Raw genomic sequence first — 8,536 nt, forward strand, 5'->3', positions numbered from 1 at the left:
AATCCCCCAGATCCTCAAGCTCTCCTGCTCCAAATCCTATCTCAGGGAACTTGGGCTCATTGTGTTTTCAGTCTCCTTAGCAATTGGCTGTTTTGTGTTCATTGTTTTCTCCTATGTGCAGATCTTTAAGGCTATGCTGAGGATCCCCTCTGACGGCACAAAGCCTTTTCCACCTGCCTCCCTACCTGACCATGGTCTCTCTGTTTATCAGCACTGTTATCTTTGCTCACCTGAAGCCCCCCTCCATCTCCTCCCCATCCCTGGATCTGGCCCTGTCAGTTCTGTACTCAGTGGTGACTCCAGCACTGAACCCCCTCATCTACAGCCTGAGGAACCAGGAGCTCAAGGATACCCTGCGGAAAATTATGACCCTATCTTTTCAGGGACAAGAAACTCTGTCTTTTCTGCTTCAGAATATTCAGAATGTAACTCTTTACAATCTTGGCCTTTATTTTTCTATTTGTCAGTTTTTTCATTGGGACCTTTTCTTATTCTTTTTTCCAGTGTTATAATTTTTTAAATAAATATTGTAGTACTATTCTGAGTCTTTCTACATGAACATCTACTTTTCTTTTGCAACACAAAGACCTTCAGGAGACTTGTTCTCTGTGCATTTGAATAAAAACCAGTGGCTGTCCTGACCTGTGTGTCCAAGGCATTTCCTCAGCCCTCCTCTGGCTCTGCAGGGGCAGTGCCTGTGAGCAGAGGTGGAGGGAATAGGTTCCCAGCACAGCAACACAGCCAGGGACAATGGCCCTGCCTCTTTCCACATCTGCTCCTCCCAGCTCCACACTCTCCTTCCCAGCCCTGCTGTGGGTGCGAGGCCGGAGTGCTCTGGCAGCTTGGTCACTGTCCTGCTGCATGTCCGTGCTGTGCCCTCAGGCAGGGACAGGCCATGGGCACTGCTGGGACACAGCTGGGCTCCAGCACAGCAGCTCCACCAGCAAAGGGCATCTCCTGAGCGCAGGGCAGGAAGGCTTTGCTCCCCTCCAGAGTCACTCTCAGGACTCTCAAGAGGCTTCTTGTGTTCCTTTGTTCTCCCAGAGCTCAGTGGGATGAGATCAGGGTCTCCCTGGGGCCTTCAGGGGACTCAGGTCTGGGTCAGGTTTTGCTTGTTGGTGGCCAGTGCCCATCAGATGCTGAATGGTCTGTGCTGAACCTTCCAGGGGCTCTGCAGCTTGTGCCAGGGCTGATGGCAGGGGAAGGTTTTTCTGGAGGGCCTTGGGAGCTGCCAGGAGAACACAGGGGACCCGCAGGGACAGTGTGTGCCAGGGACCAGCAGGGAGTGGAGCTCACTGGGCACAGGCCTGGCCAGGCTGGGGTCACCCCGAGATCCAGGACTGAATGTCTGCTGTGAGCCAGGAGAGCTCTGCAGCCCAGGGACACAGCAGGCCCAGGGAAAGGAGTCTGGGCACTGCCTCCTCTGACCCTCAGGGAACTCCCCCAGGAGGATCCAGGGCAGCCCCAAGCCCCTCTGGCAGCCCTGGCACAAGGCAGGCACCTCTGAGCCCCCTCCCTGCCCCGCAGAGCCTGTGTGGGAGGGGGTCAGTGCAGGGAGCACCATCAGCTGCCTCTGTGTGCCAGGCTGAGCAGCAGAGCCCAGCAGAGGCAGCCCAGGGCCCCGGGCAGCACAGCCCTCGTGCTCTGCAGAGCAGCAGCCCCAGCTCGGGGCTCTGGGCAGCAGGGCAGGGGCTGCAGCAATGGCTGCTGGGGCCAGCACAGACGTGTTCCCCTGGGAAAGGCTCTGAGGGCAGCTGGCATGGGCCAGGAGCAGAGCAGGAGCCCGTGGGTGTGCAGAGGAGCCCTGGCAAGAGGCTGCCCTGTCCCTGGGCCAGCAGGAGCTGCCTGAGGAGCCCCGGGGCCAACTCTGCTGCTGGGCTGGGCAGTGGGGCTGGCCCTGGGGCTGCAGGAGCTGCTCGAGCTGAGCATCTGCTGAGCATTCCAGACCCAGAATGGCTGTCCCTGACCTCCAGTGCCTGCAGTTCCTGCTGCAGGGCCAGACCTGACTCTGCTGCTCTGCTGAGCTGGGACAGGGAAAGGCTGAACTGGGCAGTGCCAGGGAGATGAAAACAATGGAGCCTTGTCACCATGAATCCCCCGCAGTGTCAGAATGCGCTCCGTGGTTCCATGAGGCCCCACAGTGTCACAATGGCTCCTTGGTTCCATGAAGCCCCACAGGGTCACCATGGTCCCTAGGTAACACGAGGCCCTGCAGTGTCACAAGGGCCCCTTGGTTCTGTGGAGCCCACAGGGTCCGTTTTGCCAGTGGGCAGGATCAGCACCAAAGACACAGATACCAAATGAAGGAATTGTGTAATTTATATAAGGGAAATCTGCAAAAAATACAAAAGTAAAGTACATAATTATTTGAAAATAATTACAATAGGAGCAGGTCAGCAATGCACTCAATGATCACCACCAAAGATTGCCTGCAGTGATTAAGAAAGATGCAGCACCAGTTCCCCTCAGGCTTTGCCATCCCCCAGATCCACACAGCAGCAGGGGAAGCTGTCCCAGCCAAGGACTGCAGAGCCACTCCTGGACACTGGGAATTCCTGAAGGTGCCTCCAGCCACAGGTGAGGCTCCAACCTCGCTGTGAGAGGGCCCAGCTCTGACAGTGCTGAATGAACAAACTGACAGCACTTCTAGTGTGGGAACATCTGGTTTCATCCTCCTCTTGGGTTCCTCCCAAAGTCTGGCCAGGGCCCAAGGAGGAACCAAGGGAAGTGACTTTGACCATTCATCTCCAGACAAGGCCAGATGGGGCCTTGTCCAATTTTTAAATACAGAAAGGTAAATCCACATTTCACCAATGAATAGCTACAAAGATCATAGTGCTAAAAATGATTCATTAATAAGCAGATACAAAGATAATCTTTGGTTGGAAGGTTTATTTAGAGGTCAGCTTCAGCTCAGGGCCTGCTGTTCAGGCCTCAGCCAGGACCTAGTGTTAAGGACTCAGGACTTTAATTGGGTCCTGTAACCTGCAGATGAACTACAACCTTTATAACAATTATTTCAATAACACAGTTTAGATTTAGGTATTAGGCATACAGGCATGGCCTCTTGTTCTTCAACTAAGTGTGTTCAAGTTCATTACCCAGAACTATAATTCACATTCCTTTTAAAACAACCCTAATTAGTTGCTATTCTCTGTTAGTTTATCAAATCCCATTTTTTCTTGAGACTGTGTCTCTATTTAGACACGTCTCAGTACTCCATTTCTAGCACACATTGTCACAACAACTCTAACATGGAATCATAACACACCAAGTGCTCACACTGCAATGAGAGACACTGTCAGAAATTCATTTTGCAGCATCCTCCAATTTGGCAGCCATGAAACCAATCCCACCCAAAAGCATTTTCTTCTTTTTTCTACTCTTCTACTGTTTTTTTCCTGTCAAGGTGATTCCTGACTGTTTGACTTGAAACCCAGCACTGATAGCAGTGCAACATCCCTGTACCATTATAACCCAGCTTCCTCCTTGGCCATCAAGCAGATAATCCAAGGCCATACGGTTTTGCTGAGTCCCCATTCGTGTTTGTTGGAGCTCACAGGATGTGCTATTGGATATTTTCATAGTATCATTTCCTATTTCTTCTAATAATCAATTTATCTCGTTACTGTAAACTCCACAGTATAAGGCAGTGCCCATGGGGCAGAGCGTGAACCGGAATTTTTGGCTTTCTAAAAACCAAGGCACTCCTTGGAGGGAAATTCTCTGGGCCCCAGTTCTTCCTTGTGGTTGTTGCTGAAGGACCCTAAATGGTGGCCCTGTAGCTGGGAGTGGTGTGACACTGACATGGACCTGCCCCAGCATCCCAAGTTGTACTGACATTGGGAGTGATGGTGAAGCACAGAAATCCTCTCACACTGTGGCCTCTGTAACTAGAACACAGTTCAGTTTCTCCTGAAGGGAAATCTTAGTGAATCCTGTCAAACTGATCATTGTGTTCTTGTGTTCCACAGCACAGTTTCCTGCAACCGTCCCTTCATTGCCTCTGTTATGAGGCAGAGCCCACAGACAGAGTTCTGGCCACCCCACACAGTGGGCTTTCCAAGGGAGCCCCATTCCTCCCAGCTACAGCTGAGAACATACTCAGCAATTAGCGACATTGAGTACTTTGGCTATTTTGATATTGAAATTTTCATAACAATTTTTATGACCAATCCCTTGGTGAAACTCTAGAGATGTTTGTGGCAAACAAAGATTCTGGCTGACTCTCAAGATACAACTTATAGACATCAGCAGTACTTCAGTGACACGGTTAATCATTCTTTTTCCTCAGTCTCATTTGGGATAAGAGCAATAATTCTGTTGTCCATGGAGCTGGCACCTTTTTAATTTCAGAAGAATGCCCCCAAAGTCCTTTGCTGTTCAGCTTTAGCACAGTGTCTGTGGGTAACAAAGCTTGGTGGGGCTCTTTCCCCTTTGGCAAGAAGGAGGCTGGATTCCAGTCCCTGAGGGCACCCAGGCTCCTGGATGGAATTTGTCTGGAAGTCCCTCAGTGCCACAGCAGCCTTCACATGGAGCCCCGTGGATCAGAGCATTTTCCAAAGGGGCCTTTGAGGCAAACAGGGAGATTTGGTCCGGCAGGATGTGTAAAACAACATCATATAATATCTGCTTGTTCTCACACAGAACACCCGGCTGCAGGGACACATTGCCATTGTTCCTGCCCAGGTTTCAGGATTCAAACAGTGCTGTCTTTCCCAGGAGCTGTTATTCCTTCAGCTGCCTCAGGAGGCCCTTTTGGCCTCTGGAACCACACTCTGCCTCCATTATTAGGACTGCTGGATCCAAACCCTTTATCTCCACCAACAGCAGTGATTTGAGATGGATATCCTTTTTTCCCAATTGTTTTAAAAACTGACCATATCAATAATTGTGATACCCTGCCATGGGATTGAACAATCCAATTTTGTTTACTGTTGTTTAACACATTTCCTTTAATTTCTCCTTGATAATCTGCATCAGTTCCTCCTCCCATGACATGAACATTTTCCAAGGCCAAGCTGCAAGTGGGCAGTTACCAAACTAAAATGTCCTGGAGGAATCTGAATTCCTGTTCCTGTATGGATAACTCTCATTTTCTTCTCATTTATGCTAAATAATTCCAAGCAGGAAGGTCCAGCCCTCCAGCCTCTGGGCTGGCCCTGCCAGGGGCCATCACACCCAGAACAATTTTCCAGGCAGTCCAAGTCTCTCTGTCCATGGGTACAAATTGGGTGCAGCTGTGCACAGCCACGGGGTTTCCATTTCCCCAATGGGCCACTGTTAAGGAATGGAGCACATCTGGGAGATGGGTTCACCATGGGGACAGGTTCCCATCTCCTCATTTTTTCAACTGCTCTTTTAACAACCCCTTCACCTGTTCAACCAATCCTGCAGCTTGTGGATTGTCTGGAACATGAAAAACCCAGCAGACTTAATAATTGTATTTTTCACACTAACAGACAAAGCATTCCACGTCACAGTATCAGCAAATCCTATAAAAATAGCCAATTTCATCCCTTCCTTTTTTATTTGTTGTATACAATCTCACAAAGTTTACAACTGACAGTTGGGTCTTGGCCAGTTCTTTTCTGTATGGCATTTAGTGTCACAGTGAGCAGCCAAAGCTGACATATTAGCATTGTCTGCCTTATTTCACATTATCAATTTTTAATGACATAGATATAAAATAGATTGTTTTATTATATTATATATATATTCTGCTTTGAAAGCAAAACCAGTGAGAGACTCCAAGTCAGAAATACAGTTTATTAGGAAAAGATGAAAAACCCAAAATACATGCAATGATGCAAAAGAAAAAAACACTGACAGTATCAGAATACAACCTGACACCCTGCTAGTCTGGGTGTTGGTAGCAGCCCAGATGAAATGGTCTTGTTGAAGTGGTGATGCTGTAGAAAAGATCTAGTAGCTCTTATCCTCTGGAAACCAGTGGGTAAGGACAGCTTGTTCTGTCCCAAAACCCAAATTATATCCAGGTGGGGATGCTTAGCTCTCCCCCCTGGGCAGAGCATCTCACAATGGGCTGATATCATTCTGTGTCATGGGGTGGGTCCTTGATTGCTCATTAAACAGAAATGGCTCCTGGAGGGAATTATCTCTGAGTCATGTGAGTGGCAAGGCATTGATGGGCCCATTAGCAGGAGATAAGGTAAAAACAGTGCCCCTCCTGGTTTCAATAGCTCTTGAGGATGGGAATAAAATACATCTTTATATTGTAACCTAGGACATAATCCACCACTTATTCTAATACCATTTATACCCAAACCAATGCCCTCTTACAAATTATATATATATATATATATATATATAAATATAGAATGAAACTTTATACACAGTTCTCACTTAAAATTAGGTCTCCTTGTTTCCCCATCCTTCTGCATTACCCTCCAAGTGTATCCAGGTCCTTGAGCAAAATCATTCCCATGGATGGGTTTGCCCCTGCCTGCAGTGGGATTAATCCAAACAGTCTTTCCTAAAATACCTTTCATGTGTATCACAGGAACTTTGTCTCCATCCACTGTGTGCAGGAGTTCAGACTGGGCAGAAAGAGCTCGATTGATGGACCCTCAGGTATTGACCATCCAGGTGGTTTTTGCTAAGTTCAATTCCCAATTCTGAAGGTTCTCCCATCAAGTGCCTTCAGGGTAGTCTTAAGTAGTCGTTACATTGTTCAACTTTCCCAGCAGCTAGTGCATGATAGGGGATACGATATATCCATTAAATACCATGTTCCCTGGCCCAAGTGTTGATAAGACTATTCTTGAAATGGGTCCTGTTGTCCAACTAATTTCTCTCACGGGTGCCATGTCTCCACAGGACCTGCTTTTCTAGGCCCAGGATGGTGTTCTGGGCAGTAGCATGAGGCAAGGGGTAGGTTTCCAACCGTCCTGTGGTTGCTTCCACCATGGTCAACACGAAGTGTTTCCTTTGGCGGGTTTGGGGAAGCGTGATGTAATCAATTTGCCAAGCTTCCCCATACCTGTACTTCAGCCATCACCCCTGCAGCATCCCAGGTGCAGAGCAGCCAGGTCAGGATGGACTCGTTCATCTGGTGGGTGAATTCCCTCCACAGGTCACGCAGCTCACCCAGGGACAAAGAACAAGTAATGATTTTGGGCTCTGTCTCTTCTGCTGGGTGTGAGGGTCCTGCTGCATCCTCATCAGTCACTATGTGGACTGATTTGCTCTTTGATTTTGTCTTCTGAATGGGGGCAGCTGCTACTGGTTCAGGCTGTTCTGGTTTGGTGATGGTCTGTGTGGAGACGTTGATGGCGCTTTTGGTTTCTTCCTCCTCTGTGACAGTCTGCATAGACATGGATGACTGTTGTTTTGCATTTGGTTCTTTCTTCCTCTGTGGCATTCTGTGCAGACACAGGCACTGCTGATTTGCTTCTCTTTTCCTCGTCCTCAAGAAGACGCTGCTCTATACCATGTAGTGCTTTGTTTCTAAGCATGTTGCAGGCTGTGCAGAGAAGACAAAGCAGAACTAACAACAACACTATGCTGCCTTGGCATCCAGAGAGAAAACATTTTCAAAAACTGCTCTATCAAGCCTGAAAGGCTGGAAAAAGTAATTCTTTATCCCTGAAAGGAACAGAGGGCCCCATATGTCAACCAGACCCACCCCACAGAGAGGTCTGTTGCCTCCCTGGGGCCCAGGTACGGGATATTACTGAGAGACTGCCTGGGCTGATTCAGCCCTCTGATTATTACCCATTACTGATACTCCAGGCTGGCAGTGATGAGATTGAAAACAGGAGTGTCAGGACAATTGAAAAGCGACTTTAGGGCACTGGGACAAGTGGTTGATAGGACAGGGGCACAGGTAGTCTTTTCCTCAGTCCCTTTGATGGCTAAGAAGAACAGTGAAAGCAATAGAAGAGCTCAAATTATTAACAAGTGGCTCAAGGGTTGGTGTCATCAGCAGAACTTTGGATTCTTTGATCACGGGGCAACTTCTACAGCACCTGGCCTGCTGGAACCAGGTGGGCTCTATCTCTCTATTAAGGCAGAAGAACTTTAGCTCATGAACTGGCAGAACTTGTTGAGAGGGCTTTAAACTAGGTCTGAAGAGGGAAGGGGATGCTGTTGGGCTCTCTGGAAGCAGGCCCAAGGGAGGTAAGCCTGAGTTAGGGGTGAAATCAGCAGCCCAGATGAGGTGCACGGATACCAGTGCATGCAGCATGGGTAACAAACAGGAAGAGCTGGAGGCCATGGTCCAGCAGCAGAGCTGTGATGTCATTGCCATCACAGAAACGTGGTGGGATGACTCACATGGCTGGAGTGCTGCACTGGATGGCTACAAGCTCTTTAGGAGAGATGGGAAAGGGAGAAGAGGTGGAGGGGTGGCCCTTTATATTAGGGAGGCTTTGGACACCGCAGGTATTGAAACTAATGAGGATGGAGTTGAATGTCTGTGGGTAAGAATTAGGGGGAAGGCCAACAAGGCTGACATCCTACTAGGAGTCTGTTTTTGTCCACCCTGCCAGGAAGAAGTGGTGGACAACTCATT

General features: G+C 48.7%; 1 long non-coding RNA gene across 2 annotated transcripts; it reads left to right on the forward strand.

Annotated features, from left to right (window-relative positions):
- Positions 1-2,209: 2,209 nt before the first annotated feature.
- Positions 2,210-7,551, forward strand: LOC135304008 (uncharacterized). 2 transcript variants are annotated; one of them, XR_010365443.1, is made up of 3 exons: positions 2,210-2,577; positions 6,524-6,594; positions 6,841-7,551. It is a non-coding gene; the product is annotated as an uncharacterized LOC135304008 (long non-coding RNA). The 2 variants fall into 2 exon arrangements; XR_010365442.1 differs by having other exon boundaries at positions 6,524-7,551.
- Positions 7,552-8,536: the final 985 nt, after the last annotated feature.

This window comes from Passer domesticus, chromosome 6 (assembly GCF_036417665.1).
Source record: "Passer domesticus isolate bPasDom1 chromosome 6, bPasDom1.hap1, whole genome shotgun sequence".
NCBI lineage: Eukaryota > Metazoa > Chordata > Aves > Passeriformes > Passeridae > Passer > Passer domesticus.